Below are 17,700 nucleotides of genomic sequence, written 5' to 3'. Positions count from 1 at the left end.
GCAAATGGCCTTTGAAATTCCGTTTGTGCACAATGGGAAACGTAAAGCTGAGGACGAGACAGCAGCACGTTTGAAAATTGCAGCCACACAAAATCGAAGACGAAGAGTTAACGGAAAATAAATAAATAAATAAATGTGTACGAGTATGTCTTTCCGGTTCACAATGACAGGCGGCGTCAGTGCGAGTGCCCGGGCCCCGTCCTCTTCAAAGAAGTTGAGGAAAATTCTCTTGTTGTTGTCGACAACTTTTGGCACTTGACACTTAATGTGCATCATTGCGCAGCTGACAATTTCAAGCCATTTCCGTGGTGCCAGCCAGAGCACTCCCAGGCACCGGCCCTCCTCTTTCACAGACAAAATGGAGTAGGGTTTCCTCCGCTGACATGGCAGTGACTGTCATTCTGGAAGTTGAAGTTTTGCATGGCCATATAAAAATCGAATAACAAATTGCTCACAAACGCAACTGCAACTAGTCTGTAAGGACAGAGGATGTGGTGGGATGGTGTATGTCTGACATTTTTATGAGCAGCTGCAAAAGATTTCTGGCGTTGTTTGAATTTTTCCCGCTGGCTTTCTCCATGTCTTGTTTACCGCCAGCAAAATTTGTTGTGCGTGAAAAGTTCTGTGCAGAATTTCTCCGTATAGATTGGGCAATTCTCAGAGAACTGTCTCTCTATCTTTGTGTGCATCAATCTCCGTTGGTATATGTGAGATTTGATGTGACATTTGTGTGGGCTTGACTTGCATGTGGCAACTTTCTGACACAAATGTAAAAATATTGTCAGCCAGCCACAACTTTTTTGATTGACAACTATTTAATAGTCAAATTGAATCTAAATTCGTAATTAAATTAAAATTTCAGCCAGCCCACAGGAATGTAAATGCAAAATCTCTACCTTGTAAATGCAGTTAACAGTTCCAAACGCCTCAAAGTGTACTCTCCCATGTACATACAAACATACATATGTATGTAGTTGCCAGCTGTCTCTAATTTACAACCTGGCTGGTCGGAACATAGTGCGTTCTGGCCAAACTTTTGGTGGCCTGCGTGGGCTGGGTGAGGGCCGAACTTTCAATTAAGCTTAAAAGGACACACAGGAGTTGGTGTAGTGGCCGGCTGCTGGTGCTGCTGCTGCTGCTGCGGCATATTTCAATAAGTTTTCGAACTCAGGAACGCAGCGCTAAAACAACATAATTCATACTTAACTCACCGAAACAGTTTCCCGACGCCCACAAAAGCGGCAGTGGCAAGTGGAAAGCGGCAAGTCTGGCTGCAATGAAAAATGGCAGAAATAGAAATAAAATTGCATTAGCCGCGCATACACTGAAACTTAAATATGGGCCAGAGGCAAGACTTAATTCAGTTTTTTCAGTTCTTCGAAAATATCTGCACCTTATTTTATATTTTTTAAACATTTGTTTCTCGAATTATCTTATCGGAAACAAGTAATTTTCGCTCCGTGTAGATTTTATAGTGTGTGGTAAAGTTCTCAAAGATGTTGCTGGGCCGCCTCATAAAATGAAATTAAATTTATGTACAGTTGCAAAGTTGCACACGGGGCAGGGAAGTGGCGGCGCCAAACTTTGCGAAAGGCAACCAGGAAGTGGATCTAAACACGCGGCCAGCCCATCCTGGCCGTAATTCAAAATTCGAGTGGCAGTTGCAGTTTCAGTTGCTGGGCCGCCGAAAAGCCAAAGGCGCAGGATGCGCCGTGCTGCATCCTGTTTTTTGTTGGGGTAAGAGTGGAATCTGTTCACGCTTGTTTTCACTTGGTCGGACGTAGGCCCGTTGCCCGAAAGTTGGATGTGTTCCCTCCGGGTGTTGTGCGGTCGCTGGGTGGGATTGGTCCTGGTCCTTGCCGGCCATCCTTGCCTGTCACTTGCCGGCGGCTGCAATGGTAACAGCAGATGCTGTGGACAACAGCTGCTAGTTGTTTTTGTTGTGGCACATTGGAGTACCTTGAAGGAAGCCCCGATCTGAGCCCCTCCCGAAACAACAATATCGCAGAGAGAACTGTAAGTGCGCCTGAAGGCGAATGCGTTTTCGAATTAAGTTATCGAGTGGCTGCCAGAGGATTCCTCAACTGTGATTTAAGCCGAAGACACTCGACAGTGATTCCATCTCCTTTTCTTTGTTTCCATCTAATCCCACCAAACAATTGGCAGCAGTAGCACTGACAGCATCAATTTTAATTGAATTTCCTGCAGAATCAATGCAGCAAAGTAAATACCGCCAGAGGCCAACAAAATCCAAATCATCTTTGAGTGAACTTTAAAAAGTATTTGCTGGCTTAAATGTGGTTGAGTTGGGAGAAAAAAAAGGAACAAATGCCAATACATTGTGTGTGGGCCAAGACTTCCTTTACAATACAAATAAACATTTATGTATTCAAATAAATTGGTTGAGAATTCTCATGTGAAGTTATTTTTACAGCACTCCGATCTCCTATCTCTAATCCGAGTGCCAAACTCTTTGCTGACCATTACTTATGGAACATTTTACAAATTACAAGAGAATGTTTATGATTTAAATATTTCCATCTAAGCAAAAATCTTTGAGCATGTTGGAATGCTGCAGTCCTGACTGCGGAATGCCCATTGAATCATTTATGCTCGATATTGATAAACCCACCAATGGGTTGGTCAATGGACCTACAAATTATCCCCTTATATAAACATTATCAAACCCGATAGCCCCACTGTCTTACACACAGTAAGGGACTCCCTTCTAGTGGGTACACAAAAAGCACTGATTCACTGTGGATGCCATAACTACTACGGGCAATGAAATGAAGTAAGCCCGGACAGCAATGCAAACTGAGAAGAGATACCAGCACGTACGGGTATTGGGCGGGTATTGTGAAAAAAGGAGTGCAAGTCCGTCTCCTGGGCCAGGCAGTGTGCGTGTGTAATTGGCAAAGAAAAGGACTTCGTAGCTGTCCGTATGGGAATTATTGATAAATTCCAATGTACGGGTGGGTGTGCCAGTTGACAAACATGTTGTCCTCGTTATTGGCCCCAACCCGCTCGCCCACTCAGGGACGTTTCAATTGTAATTACGTTTATTGCATTGTTTTGGCTTTTGGAAACATCTTCTCTTTTTTTTTTGCCAGTTCCATTTCCGTGTTGTTTGTGCTCATTGACTGGCTGACTGTCGTCTGTGCGGAAAGAACAATAAATGGGCTTCGGTAGGCAGTTACGAAGATATACAGATATAGTAACAGCCACAGCCAGAGATACCGATACACAGATACGCAGACACACAGCCACATGCCACAGGCATGAGTAGTCATGCCATCGTTCGTATGCCAAGCATATTTGTAACATTCTGTTGGCAAAAGTATGCAATGAAGCTATTGCTACGAAGCTACCCAGAGACTGAGATTATTTTTAAATGGTGAGGGTGTAGATAGAATACTGAGGGAAAAACATAGAAAGAACTCGTGACTTCGGGAATGCACTGTAAAGGAAGCGAAATATATACCTCTGAACTATATTTTAAAGGAGTTTAAAGTGCGACTCAGAGCTCATTGAAAATTCCTTAAAATTTCCTCGCTGAAATTTCGTTGACCTAAGCGTATGTGCCAGACCTCAAACACCACTCAAAAGACACTCTCGAAAATGTTTTACACTTGAAAAATAATGACACACAAAGAACTTAGTTTTAACAGTTGAAAAAGGGACCCAAAATCCTGGATCAAGATTATATTCTTATGGTATTCACGACCCTAAATGAAAGCAATATTTTCCTAGAGTATTTCATAAATTTTTTGCAGTGTATTTCTTATAGCATGCGTCTCTGTTCAAATGCTTAGAGTCTGGGTGAGGACTCTTTTGGCATGCAGGCCGCAAAAGTATGCAAGTGCGAGTGCGGTGAAATAGTTTGTCTGCCTTGTGGCACGCAGCAACTGGACCCGGGCACAGGGTCCGTGCGCGTTGGTCCACACTCGAAGAGCTTCTTGAGCATCTGGGATTTGCAGGCTGGAGTCAAGAGGATCACTGACCAAAGGTACATGTGTGCCTCGATGAGGGTCAAAATCTGGCTTCGGCTTCAATTGGAACGAGCATGAACAGGGGACATGAGTGCAGACACAGTCTTTTGGGTGGGTTTCGTTTGTTTTTTCTGTTGCTCGTCTGCTGGCATAAATATTTCATTGGGAATTCCATAAGATTGGCCAAGTGGGCCCAGAGCAAATCAAAATGAAAATGCTTTTAAAAATTGCATCTTCTACGGACATTAAAATTTAACCGGACCATATAATATGTTTTGACAACTTTGCTGTGACAATGGGGGCCAGGTCTCGTCTGGTCGGGCCATTTGTGGAATTGCATTTAAAAATCGTTTACTTTTGCATGAGTGCCACTCTCCCACTCTCTGCCCATTCCCCCCCACATATAGCACAGTCGCCCGGCAAAGGGTGGAGAGAGGGGCAGAGTGATGCTGCTTCTAGTGTTTATGCTGCAATTTGTTGCAAACACACGTAGCAATTGTACCTGGCAATCCTTTTGGCCACAGCATTATTTTTCTTCATTTTTCTTAACCTATGAAAAATATATTCGTGTTCTGCAGATACAGAGATATATATATATATATATATCTCTATTATATGTTGCCTTTTTGGGTCGGTGTCTGATATTGGATTTTCTCTGCCTCATCTTCATCTTTGGTCAGGTGTCCCCGTCGTGTGCTGAGAAAAGTGCTTAGGATGCTGAGTTTTTTGCTTAGGTAAATGCTGTTGAAAGAAGAAAATAACCCACAAAAATTCATTTGGTTGTGTGTCTTTGTGCGTTTTGCGGGGAAATTGTGTGTGAAGATGTCAACAAGCTAGTTAACTGCATTTGATCTGCACTTTCCAGGCAACACAAACACAAAACCATCTCTCATTGTCATGGCCAGAGTGAGTATGCGTGAATCTATTATTCCAGCAGCTCTGACATCAGAGCTCCACTCCGCAGTTATGCCAACCAAAGTATGTTAGTTTTGCTTATTTTTCCCATTTTTCCAGCGCTTTTTCCTTTGTTTTTTCTTCACTCACGTCGCCTAATACTCGGGCTTCAGCATGATAGTTTCACCCACCCCCACCCGTTCTTCGCCGTTCCATGGGTTCCATAAGACTAAAGCAGAACTAATGCATGTGTTTGGGTGTAATGATGTCAAAATGACAGAACATTTTGCTCAAGTTTAAGTAGCATGAACACACATTGTAAGACATTGTGGAGAAGCAGGAAAGACAACCTCCACGCATGTCTAGGTTTTGTTTTTGGGGTAGTGCATGACACGCCCTGTCATTTGCACTGAATCTGAGAGGACTTGTGCGAGAAAATTTGTAAGAAATCAAAGCGCTGCTCCCCGAAAGCTGCTCGTGAATGGTTCTTGACTTATCAAAACCATTTAATAATACATTTTAATGTGCAAATAAATAAACAATAAAAAACCAGAGAATGTTTAACATTTATCAACTAATTCCCTTTGAATACTCGTTTTCGCATTGCCATTTAAATGAAATTTGCCTCAATTAAATGTCTGAAATGTTAGATAAAACTCCAAGAAATATTTATATGCATAAATGAAAATGAAACGAACATGAATTGTGTGTGAAAGTCAAGAGCTTGTAAATTATGTGTGTATTCCTGTGCGTGTTTCAGATGGCAAAAGCCAAAAATTATTGCCCTGCAGAAAAGATGTGGGCTTGTGCTGAAATAAATTTCAAATGCAAAACTATTTAATAAGCATCAAACTAGCCAACCATAAATAAATAAAGCCATGAAAAGTGTGCTTAAAACATTCAAACGTTCTGAGAGCACATTCGCCCAGAGCAAACAAATAAAATGTGAGGCTCTCTCTACTTTAAGTTAAAGCTTTTAATTGCTTTGTTTCTGCAGCATGCTCCTGCTCCTTCTCTACATGCACACACATATCTTTTTTAAGGCATGAGCTGCAACCGTTTCATGAACACAGAAAAGATCAGAGAGAAAATATAGACTAAAGACTAGAGGATACGCTTTAGGAAGTTCCTTAAAGCATTTCTTTCCTTGCTTCACTTATGCGGTTGAAAGCAGTTCACTAGTTCCACAAGCCCTTTAGCTCTGCAAGTACTGGGTATAAAAACAAAGCCTAAACGGAAGTGTCAGTGGGCTACTCTAATGTCTGCTCAACTGAGGAGCCAGCAGCAGAGGCAGCAGCAACAAATACAGCAACAAAAAGCTGTTTGTTATGCTCTTGTGCCTCACTCTCTGTTCTCTCACCCCTTTGTTTTTGCAGCAGACACATTTGGGAGCCCCAAGTATGGCAAAGATGAGAAAGAACTCGTGTGTCTGCCCCTGCCATCCCTCCCTTTCTGTTGTAATGAATACGCCCTCGTTAGATTGTGCATTCGCTGAGGGCAGGAGGCGCTTGGATTCAGGTGGGGGGCCGGGCAAAGCCCCTAGCAGACAACTTATTTATGCTCACGAGAGGGTAAGAGGAGAGGCTGCCGCCGTCAGTCGTCTGGTCATGTGTCCAGATGTCTGACTGATTTGCATCTTTTCTGCATGCATTCATACATAGAACAGGCAGACGCACAGATGCAGCGGCAATTATTGCATTTACGAATTTCAGTTGCTGCTGCTGTTGCAAGTTCACAGTTACTCGCTCGCTTTAGTATGTAACTTGTGGATGCTTCTACTTTGGATAAACTTATAAGGTATTACGACTTATCGCGGAGATTTATGGCAACTAATGCCTGAAGTATTTCTCTTCAATATCTCCCATCTACGTTTTCCAATTAGATATTTACAATTATCATCGATTTGCCAGAGTATCTTGGTATTCGGCCCCCGGAAGCCAGCCCTTTTTTCTTGTTTCGTTTTGCTGCACGCTTGGTTGATCCAGTCCACCCACAGACGGGGCAATTATCATTGCCCCACAGTAGCCCCCCTCTCCTCACACACACTTGTTCTCTCTGCATATTCCATTTCGAATCCCGAAACCCCTTCAACGACTGGGTTCCCAGGCTCGTTCAGTTTGCGGCTTGGTCTTGCGGCAGACGACCCTTTTCGGGGGCCCTTGTCCGGGGTCATAATTTCTGAAATGTTTTGACTTGCATTCGCCTTTTATGCTGATTTACTGGCTGTTGTGGTTTTGTGACAAATCTGTTTTGCTCACTTCTGATGTGATTCTCATTCTTTGGTGCCACTCCCCAGCCCCATACCCGTACCCTCAATGCCTTGCTGCTGTGGGGCTTAAATCTGCCAAACAGTTTTATTTCAAGCAATTTAGTTTTGCATTTGTTTTAGCTGCTTAATTTGCATACGTTGTACACATATTTCGGAGCGGCAAGAGAACAATTTAGGCTCAGTCATTAGGCATAAATCAGTGTCTGTAAAATTCATTAAATCACGCGGTTAGCAATGGAGTGGGCGTGTCCTAGAGGTCCTCGGGATATGTATGTCCGCCCCTAGGGACCTACAATAGTACACATAATCGTATCTTTTTTGTAGTTTATGGTGTTTCAGGCATTCCCTTTGATCTCTGAGTGCGCTGAGATGGGTCGGACGAACCCAAACTTGATGCAACACCACCAGTCGAAGATGAATGCCCGCTGAGTGGCCCGAGCATTGAGTTTAATTCAATTTACACCATCCACACCTGATGCCGCCGCTCATCTTGCTGGACCAGGACAATAAAAACTTTAGCAAATCGCTTTGGTTTTTGCTAAGTTATGGGCCATGCCATGATGATGATGATGAGGATGAGGATGATGGCAGAGCACAGCCGAAGAACAACAATACATTCCCCCAGAGGGCATCACGTAGCCAGGGCCAGGTGCTCTTCAAGGTCGTATTTGCTGTGGTCGTTGCAATCTCGCCGCGGCGATAATAAATATATGCATTTTGTTGTTGCCGCTGCATCTGGGGACTCTTGTCCAGACGGGTCCAGCACGGTGAGCATTTTTCTGCACTGAAGAAGTTATAAAAGTTATCTTTTCTGTGCGCAAGCTCTTCGGCTGGTGTTAATTCACGCAAATTGCTGGCGGGTAATTGTCTTTGCCCATGTCCTGGATCTGTGGTTCTGTGGCTGCAGGTCTGTATCTCGTCTCGGCCGCATCTCCTGTCTCTCTGTCTTTGTTCACAATGTGGCTCATTTGTGCAACAAACGAGGTTGCAATTTTGTTACCATTTCTGGACCCAAGGACAAATCATAGCTCTGAGGCAGCACTCGCTCACAGGCAGCAGATACTCGGACCTACGTAAAGTAATTGGTTTTTGCTATCCTACCCAAAATCCAACCCCATGACTCCATCTCCTGGAGTCTCCTTTCTAGTCCAGTTCTGTTCTCATAATTGCGGTTTTCGGCTGTCAGCCTCGTTGTCGTACTCCTCGTGAGTTTTGGTTTTGCATTTTAAGCCCTTAAGTATTTACACATCGTTAACTTTGAATTACTCTGCCATAAAACGTATTGAGTGGCTGCTTCAGCTCCTCTTTAGATGCTCCTTGGAATGCGGTGGACAAGTTAGTTGGTATAATTTTTGGCTCAGATCTAGTCAGGCACATGCCAAAGTCGATTTAATATCACAGTTTTCTCCAGCTGTCTATCTAGTTGGTCCTTTTTTTCTACACATACTCACTCGAGAAGTAACTCACTCCATTTCCCATGTCATGCTTGAGGTTTTTGTGTAATGAAACCGCAATTTTATGACCCATGGTCTTGCATATTCTTGGGCGATTTAAAGCGCTTTTAAATCCCATAGTTTTGCATTGATTTCTCTTTTATATGATTTCTTTCTCTCTTTCTCTCTCACTTCCATCCGGACTTCCATCTCCATCTCTTTTCCGCTCATTCTTTATGGGATATATTTTTTAATAACATTTTTTACTGACCATATATGGGTGTTTCTGTGTGTTTCTGTGTGTGTATATGTTTCTGTGTTTGTGTGAAAATCGGAATTTGTGGCATCTGCGGCCTTGTGTCCTCTGAATCCCATCCTCTGACCCGTTCTGGTCCTGCTCCTGCTTTTTGTGCGCTAGTTATGTACGTTTTATTATGTCAACATCGGGCCATTGTTCACCGGGGGTAAAGGGGAGCTCTATGGGATCATCGTGGATGAGTCTATCCCCAGTTCGGTTCAGTTCGGCCGGCTCCCTGCAGCTGTTTTTCTGGTATTTTGCGAATGTTCCAGGCTTTTAGCTTTGATATATTTGTTAGTCTGACCATAAGCTTTATGTAATAAAATTGTTGCATTTTGAGCCCGTAATTGTCTGGTTGATGGAGTGCATTTTGATGAATACTCCTGCGATATTAAAATGGCGGATAAAAATAAGTGGCTGAAGGGTACACATGTGACATGTCAAATGTGACTTCTTTATCCGTTTTTTATAAACTCGCTAAGGTTTAATCACATCACAAGCCATGCAGCTTGATTTTGTTTGAAAATTGGTAATTAAATGCATTGGCATTTGGCTTAAATTGGTTTCATTTAAGTTAAATTCAATTAAAGAACTTATAAATATATAAAAAATAATAAAAATATTTTCAATTATTTGCAGATGTTTATTCTCATGGTGCAAAGCATGCTGCCATGTGGCAACACTTCTTGCTGCCAAGGTAAGGCAATTTCCTTTCTTTATTCTTTTTATTTATTCGTGTATTCATTGTGCCGGAAATTAGTAGCAGAACAGCATCGAAATCCCTCTCTCTAAACTGTGCATCTGGTCCCAGGCTATCCATTTTGTGGTGACTCATGTCAATGGACATAAATCGAAGTGGAGCCTCTGACAGAACAAAAATCAGGCTTATCTACGGCCTGCCAATAATGTGACCATTGCCACCTGGCCCTTGCAGGGAGGGGTTTTCGTACAAGTAACAAACAAACTAATGACAAAATCAAGTAACTTAAATGTCATGCTTCCATTTCCAAAGGCAACGCCAAGCAAAAAGAAAAGAAGCAGCAACAACAAGCAAATCTGCAATTTGTTTTATGTAATAGATTAAACTCTTCTTCGAAATACCTATGGCATATACCTGAGCCAGGCCAACTGCCAACTGGCATTGCAAACTGCCCCGTGTCCTGTGTTCCGTGTGTCCTCCGCCCCAATCAAATTGAAGAAAATTGCATTTGCACGAGAGACAATTCCGAAACAATTGCAAAACTGTTTGACATGCTGGCTCTGTCTCTATCTCTGTCTCTGTTTCTAGAGCCAGACCCAGACCGGCCTGGCTCTACCTGTGATGCTGCCAAACAGTTTAGCAGGTAATGCCTTATATCGATATCGGTCGAAACACACAGCCAAACACACAGACTAAAACGGAGACTGATGGAACGAGGGAGAGGCTGGGGCAGAGAGCTGTGGAAGCAGCAGCCGCTCTTGGCAGGCAGTTTGATGCAGTTTAGTTGACTATTGACTGCCAGGCAAAGCCAGTATCCACTTCACTGCCGGCACGGTCCAGACTCGGCACCGACCCCGGCTCAGAAGTTGAGGTTGGAGATATCACGTCAGTTGCAGGCATTGAAGTTTTTGGCACATTTCAGTTTAAGCCATTTTGCCCCGTTTTGTCCATCCTTCCGCCTCTGCATCCGCATCCGCTTCCACTTGCAGTTCCACTTCCGATCAGGAGCAGCAGCATCACGAGAAGCAGCAATTCGGAATCCAGAGTCTCTGGCCATGTAGTAGCTATAATTTAGTTAAAGACAAAACGACGCTGTGTCTGCAAAATCGAACATGATGCCAATGGGCCAATATTCCCTCCGTCAATGGCAGCTTGCAATGGCTCCTCTGCTTGTGTTTGAACTGGCCATTTTTGGGGACAGCTGGCCTAAGCTGAAATTGGTATTGGTATCTGCATAAGGCCAGGGACTGAGGAACCTACGACTGTGAATACTACTCGACTGGCGACTGGGACTGAAACAATGTGTGCCGGCTGGCCAGAGCCGGCTTAAATGGAGTGCCAGGAATGCACACTGGGCTTGGGCAATGGTAAAAATGGCAAGTCAAGTGCATAATTACTTAATTTCCTCTCTAGGCTTATTTCGGTCACACATGGCCATAGTGGAAGCTGGATGCCATCCCTCCCCACTCCGATTGGCTATCATCTGCCCTGCCTGGCTACTTTACAGCCTTTTCATTCGGCTAATTTTGAGTCTGGCCCTCTCGGGGGGCATTTTCGGGGGGCTCAATACAAATCGTGTTTGTCTTTTTAGTGTCGAATTTGATGCCACAATCTCGAAGATTTCCCCAAACAGCTCTACTCAACCCAATACGTTTGGCGAAAAACTGTAAATTTGCACAATGACAAGACTTAAGAGGCACGGGACCCTGCACGTAGCAACCTCCACCGTAGGACAATAACACAAAAATTGACAGACGAAAGCCAACGGCTTGAGCTACAACTCGGACAGCACAGCACGGCACAGAAAAGAACAGAACAGAACAGAACAGAACAGGACAACTGGGCAATAGGGACCAGGGATCAGGCACTGGGGACAACCCAAGACCGTTTCCGACTTTTGGGCAACCGAAAATTGTCAAAGCCAAGCTAAGACCTGTTCGGAACTGGAGGGGCACGTGTTCAGGGATCCGCTTCACACTTGACTCTTTCTCTCTTCCTCTGTGTGTTTCTGTTCTTTGTGCTGTCAAATCGTTGCTGTTATTAGATAAGGGCACAAGAAGAACAAGACAAAGACTGAGACTAGAGCTAGGGCCAGGGCCAGGTCTGTTACTTTCTTGGCTCACACATAGCTTGGCCTACACCTGTTGCCAATTGTCTGTCCGGACCGGACCGGGCCGGGACGGGTGGGGCCCTGCCGGCAGTTTATGTTTATGTTTATGGCGCTGCCTGACAAGACAACCTCTCTCGGCTTCCGCCTAGCACAAGATATAGTGTCCACACAGGATTTTGTGCATTCTCTACCTCTACCTCCACCAGAATCTTTCTTTCTTCCTCTCCCTCTTGCTGTAGCTGTAGCTTTTTTTATTTGTTTTAAATAAATTTTACACGGAAGCTTTTATGTAAATTGTATGGTAATTTGGCTGGCAGATTTGCCCACAGCTCGTTGCATAAGTTTGGGGCTTTGCCCCGAAGACGTTGCTCAGCTCTGCAAAGAGCCGGCAGCAGAGAGTTGCTTGTCTTTTCAGCACTTTACGAACCCGAGCAGACCACAAGCAGATTTAAGTGTAACACTTTTTATTTATATTTTGATTTCTCCCTTTGTGTGCTGGAAATGCTGATTCATGAGGCAAGAATTGTTGTCTGAGTTGACCGCATGCGAATTACATGACCAGAAGTTTGCCTCTCATCTGCGATCTTGACTTTCGCCCATTAGCAAAGTGCTCGCAGAGATACAGAGAGTACCTGTTTGGAGTCGGGGCTGGGGCTGTGCCTGGGATAATGGCTTCATCTAATCGATTACATCATTGAGCGAGCGAGCGAGCGAGCGAGCGAGCAGTTCGCGTGCTGCCTCCAGTTTTGTGGAGTTCAAGTTGAAGTTGAATTGTTTAATTCGAGCGTTTTGCTTATTTGTCTAACATTTTTGTACTTTGTTTTCTTACTTGTGTCATTGTTTGTTTGACGGTTTGTTCGTTTGTTTTGCCTTTAATTGAAATTGCATCTTGAGTGGAGGCATGGGACCCAGCTCGGGCCTTGCTGCCTTGAGGCAGAGAAAGCCTTTCGATGCCAAGTGCCAAAGTGTGAAATGTGTGAAACTTGGCACGTATTCGGAATGTTCTATTGACTATTGATGGATTTGCCAAAAAACTCTGTTCTATTTTTAGCTGGAGCCATGATATCATAGTGGTCCAGAATAGTAGGTCGATCTGCGAACAATAGTTAATGCATTTTATGGTCTTACTTAATTTGTGGCGTTGCTTGGCGTTGTCTGTGAAGGTTCCTGCTTTATTATCGTTAACCGAATTCGCCTCGATTTGCATAAAGCAAACAAAATATGCAAATGACGGGCAAAAGAGCCAGAAAAATAAAAAGAACTTGACCACTTGACTGGCACAAATCATGTTTACACATGAGCAGCAGCCACTTCAGGGTTCGTCCCCATTTGACCAAGTAACCCAAAAAATATATACACACATACCCCCCCTGTCCAGACCCTCTTTCTCTCTCTGCTTATTGGCAGATAATTGACACATAAAATTAGCATAATTTGCGAGCAAGTGAACTGGTCAGAAGGCAGACGAGCCGGCGATAGCCATCGGAATGCATAATGACCAACAAACGATATCATTTCACTTTTCTTTCTGGTTCTCTTCTTTGGGGTGTGCAAATATTATTAATATTTATAGTTGTTGTGATGGTGCTTGTTGTTGTTAAGTTAATGCATGGAATTTAAATTAACAAATTTTCACAAAATTTTGGGTGTTGTCTGTGCGATTCTTATCTTTGCAGATGGTTGGCCGAACCCACAGAAAGTAAAGAGAGTGAAGAAAGTGTGATATTGTTACAGATTATTAAAGATATATATCTCTGGGTTGGTTTGCTTTGGAGTATGTGCAAAAGAGTGGACAGCATGGTCTTGATTTTACAGGTTAGGATTTCCTTTACTGTGCAGTGACTTTGATGCATTGTTTTGTTATTTGCTTAAAACAACCATCCATTGACGGAACTTAGCCGCCTATTAGAGCCACGCCCGCACATAAATCGCTGGGCAAAAAGTTGTCAGCATTTAACGCTACCACTGGGACTGGTAGTGGCACTGGCACTGGCACTGGTTACTGCTGCCACTGACGCTGTCAATGTTGTCCTGCGACAAACAATTTAATTTATGGCAATCGTTGAAAACTAAAGCAGAATGCCAAGCAAATTGACAAAGTGAGCACAAAGAGGATGGGGGCAAAAGGGAGAGCCAGAAGAGCCTGACAAGAAGTCAAGTTGAAATGCAGAACAGGAGCGCGTCCGAGGAGCAGTAGGAGCAGCAGGAGGAGGGAATCCTTCGATTCAAGTGCAAGTGTGTAAGTCTTTTTTTGTATGCTTTTTTTTCGTTTATCTTTCCTACATTTGACACTTGAGTGCGCTTTGCTTGTTCTTGGTGTTGGTGTTGATGTTGGGCAGTTTGCGCAACGAATCAAATTTAAATTTCTTGATTGTGTGCTCGAGTGGCAGGCCCAAGCAGTAACTACTACAACTGTCAGGGAAAGAGAGAGAAACAGTAAGAGAGACAGAGAGATTGGAGTGCGAGATCCTTTTGCGATTTTGCGCATAATAATAATTTGAACAACGTGCCCGGAATTGATGACTGGTCAGCGATGGCTGCTCCAGCTCCTGCCACTGCTCCTCCATGCAGAAGTGTCGCGCCGGCCCCGAGTGACTGATGGACTTGTGCACTGACATGCCTCAGACGGAACCCAACCCCGTCATCCATCGCATCCCCCTACTGGGTCGCCGCTCGTTATCTTTTCTACGTTTCTTTCTGAATTTCTATCCTGTGCGTTTCTCCCACTTGCCTGTCAGCGCACTCGGCGGCAATCTATGGCTGTTAAATGGAGCAAAAAGTGTTGCCCGAACAATGGTGTCAATTAAAGTTTACATTGTTGTAGCTACAGCTGCGGGAACAGTGGGTGCCCGGGGAGCTCGGATAGCTGATGGGCTGGAAAGCGACCTTCAATTTTGAATGCGTGTGCGTAAAATTCACTCTCGTCTTGTGCACTTCTAAACAATAAAGCGCTTTGGTCAAGTGCTTGAGGACTCTGCTGAGGTTTGCTCCAGTCCCTTTTCGGACTGCTTGGCCATTTGGATTGATGGAGGCCTTGGAGTGACATAAAAATAGCAAAGAGGTTTCCAACCTCCTTCACCGAACTGTGATTTGTCTGGCTTGTTTTAGTGAACTAAAGTGGAACTAAATGAATCAAAATTGCTCTCAGGGACTTCGGGGGCATTGGGAATTCGTTGAAACATTTAAAACCTCGAAACAATGGGCAATGGCCAACAATTTAAACTGATTTTCTATATGAATTTTATTTATTATATTTATTGGTAATAACTTTGTCAGTCCTTGATTTATATATCAGGTTTTAACCGAATTTATTAGCTCTGATTGCATTGGAATATAAATATGTGCATATGACTCGTATAGTCATATTTTGCAATTGTTGATTTTTGCATTGAAATTTGGTTTTTTAATATTTTATATTTATGTACAAATATTTCAAGCGGGGACTTCTTTATGGCACTCACCACTTTTTTAATTGGTAATTGTTTTTTGATTGGGCGTATTTTCGAATTGTTTATCACTCGCGTTATTTGTGCTGATATGACCTAAACGGAACACTTCACTAGTTTTGGGGTTTATCCTGCCGTCAGGATAGTTCTCACTGAGCGCTGCTGCAGACTGCGCACGCGTAACCGAATCGAGAAAGATTTGCTGCAATGGTCAGTGGGGCTGGGTTCTTTTATACCCTCGTGTCCCTTGCTTGTGGCAGAGCTGAATTCTGAATTTCTTCTGCCGCCGCAGCCGCTAATGAACGTCATGATGATGTTCCATTGTGGCAGCGACGGCAGCTACTCCAGCAGCGACTCAGCGAGCGAGCGAGCTTTGCCGATTCTGGGCAGAATTTGCGCTGTAATGAAAGCCCCAGCAAGCGTCGGCTTCGGCGTTGGCATCGTCGCCGCCGACGTCGCATAAATTGTAAGCGAACCTCTGCCGCGGGGAGATTCTCCAGACGTCGACGCCGCTGCCGCTTTTGTCTTTGCAAAATTGTATTTGCGCGGTCTGCTCTCTCCCTCTGCCACTCACAGTCTGATTCTGGTTTTTGGCCAAAAGAGTTCTTCTGCGGCTTCTTTTTTTGGCCCTGTCTCTTACGATTGGCCAACTGGAGCTGCCCTCAGCTGTTCGTCTGAGTTTTTTATTCGTTCGGGCCCTGCGCTTTTTGTTTTGTTCGCTCATTTGCTTGATTTATGCCGGAAAATACGAGTTCTCGTATTTGTTAACCGTTTGTCAGAGGCCCCCGCCGAATCGGGCTGAGCAACAGGTGATTCATGAGCCTCCATTTCGTCGGATGCTTTTGTTTCTGGGCCAAGAGCTGCTCATTAGCTTCCAGTCCCCTTAAAGACTTGCCACTTCCCACTCTCGAAAAAAGGGAATGTTTCAATTGCCAATTCAATCTGAGCCCCGGCTAAGGATCTGAATTTGCCATATCAGCGATGAACGTGCTTTGATTTTCGCCTGCCATTCGATTGGGAGAAATTGAAATCCTCACGACGATTTTGTCATAAACATGAAGATAAAATTGTATATATATTTATCTGAGTGAAATTAATTCCAAGAGAGCTCTACGGTGAAAGCTTTTGACAGAATACAATTCGCTTGGTTTTGGTTTTGCTTTTGGTTTCTTTCCGCTGAACCACTTCCTTGGCTGCGTATAATATTTAAATTTGGCTTGATTTTGTTTCCCCCCTCTCAGCCTTCCCGCGCAGGCAAACGCCCACACTTCCAGCTGGCCTAGAAGAGTCGGCAGAAATTTCAATATCGGTGTCAGGTTCAATGGAGCATCATGGGGGTAGGCGGCGTCGGCTGTGGAGGCTGATGGGTATCTGTATCTGTATCTCAAGCCCAAGACGCATAGCGCAGGTGTCGTCGTGTCTTCGTCGTCGTAGTCGGTGTCAGGCGGCGCCAGCAGGCGGACAGCCTCAACTTCTTGCTGCTTCTGGTTCTGTTTTTGCTGTTGCTGTTGCTGTTGCTGCCCCGCCGGTTTATGCTCGCACGTGATTTGCATTCGCAAATGGCCAAGACAGCACTCGGCTGGCAGCACTCATGAGTGCCTGTGCGAGTGTTTGATATACAAATGCTAAAATAATAAATTGCCTCGAATTATTGGCACTTTCGCTGCGCTGATAAAAAGAATGTGTCTTGGTAATAACAATAATAATGCGACAACGACATTGGCAACATCTTTTCCCCTCGACTGCCCAGAGAGCAGCCCCGTATCGCATCTCGCATCTCTCTGAGCTCCCTTCTAAGTCCGTCCACCCCCCATCACTGGGCCAAATGTGTGAGCCATAAAAATATTATTATGCTTTTCAATAATCACACGCATTAAATTATCATAATGCGAGCATTTTCAATATTTCCACGCCTCAGAAACATGGAGAGCAGGAGTGGATGCTCCCCGTGATTCGGGTCGGTTGCCGCCACTGATTTTCCAATTTGGCTTTCCGAAAATTGAAAATTCTGCCCCCGGTGGGGGCCCCACACAGAGGTGCTGGGACCGAACAGATGAGCAGCGTTATTATTTTTTATGAATATTATTTAGCGCTATCCTAGCTAATTTGCACAGATTTTTCTGCTTAAATCATTTTCCTATTTTTGTTTGGCTATCATTAGGGAAATGAAATATTTAATTTCAAGGTAGGTTTTTGATACTTGCTTAGAGGAAGAATACCATAACTTCTGGTTGTTTCTGACAGCTGTGAGATTTGAGCTTTGGAATCTTTATGCAGATAATTTTTTGTCTGGCTGCTGTGTCGCCTCATCCTCAGGTAGTCTGCCTGCCTGTCAGCCCCGTTTTGTGTCATCAAAGAACAGTAAGGCCAAAAGCCTCAAAAATACTGTAACCCCATTTCATGCAGCCTATAAACATTTCAGTTTTACAAGCAGAACAGAGCGGTGAATAAAATATAATAAAAAGTACAAATAAGCGAACGATTTCTAAGAAGAGAACTCTTCTTGGTCCACAGCTGACAATGACTCATCAGAAGCGGCTTTCTCGACATCTTTCCTC

At 44.0% G+C, this 17,700-nt stretch overlaps 1 protein-coding gene across 2 annotated transcripts in view; it reads right to left on the bottom strand.

The window, feature by feature from the left end:
* Positions 1 to 15,318, bottom strand: part of LOC117582810 (sericin 1) — a 47,318-nt gene extending 32,000 nt beyond the window's left edge. Inside the window, exons 1-2 of one of the 2 annotated variants that reach the window (XM_034270842.1) lie at positions 15,158 to 15,318; positions 1,212 to 1,271 (exon numbers count right to left, since the gene is read on the bottom strand). The gene's annotated coding sequence lies outside the window, so the exon portion shown is untranslated. The remainder of the gene's footprint in view (positions 1 to 1,211; positions 1,272 to 15,157) is intronic. The other variant, XM_034270843.1, reaches the window with a different exon arrangement.
* Positions 15,319 to 17,700: the final 2,382 nt, after the last annotated feature.

This window comes from Drosophila guanche, unplaced genomic scaffold (genome assembly GCF_900245975.1).
Source record: "Drosophila guanche unplaced genomic scaffold, DGUA_6, whole genome shotgun sequence".
Classification (NCBI taxonomy): Eukaryota; Metazoa; Arthropoda; class Insecta; order Diptera; family Drosophilidae; genus Drosophila; species Drosophila guanche.
This window is presented reverse-complemented; position numbering and strand designations above follow the sequence as displayed.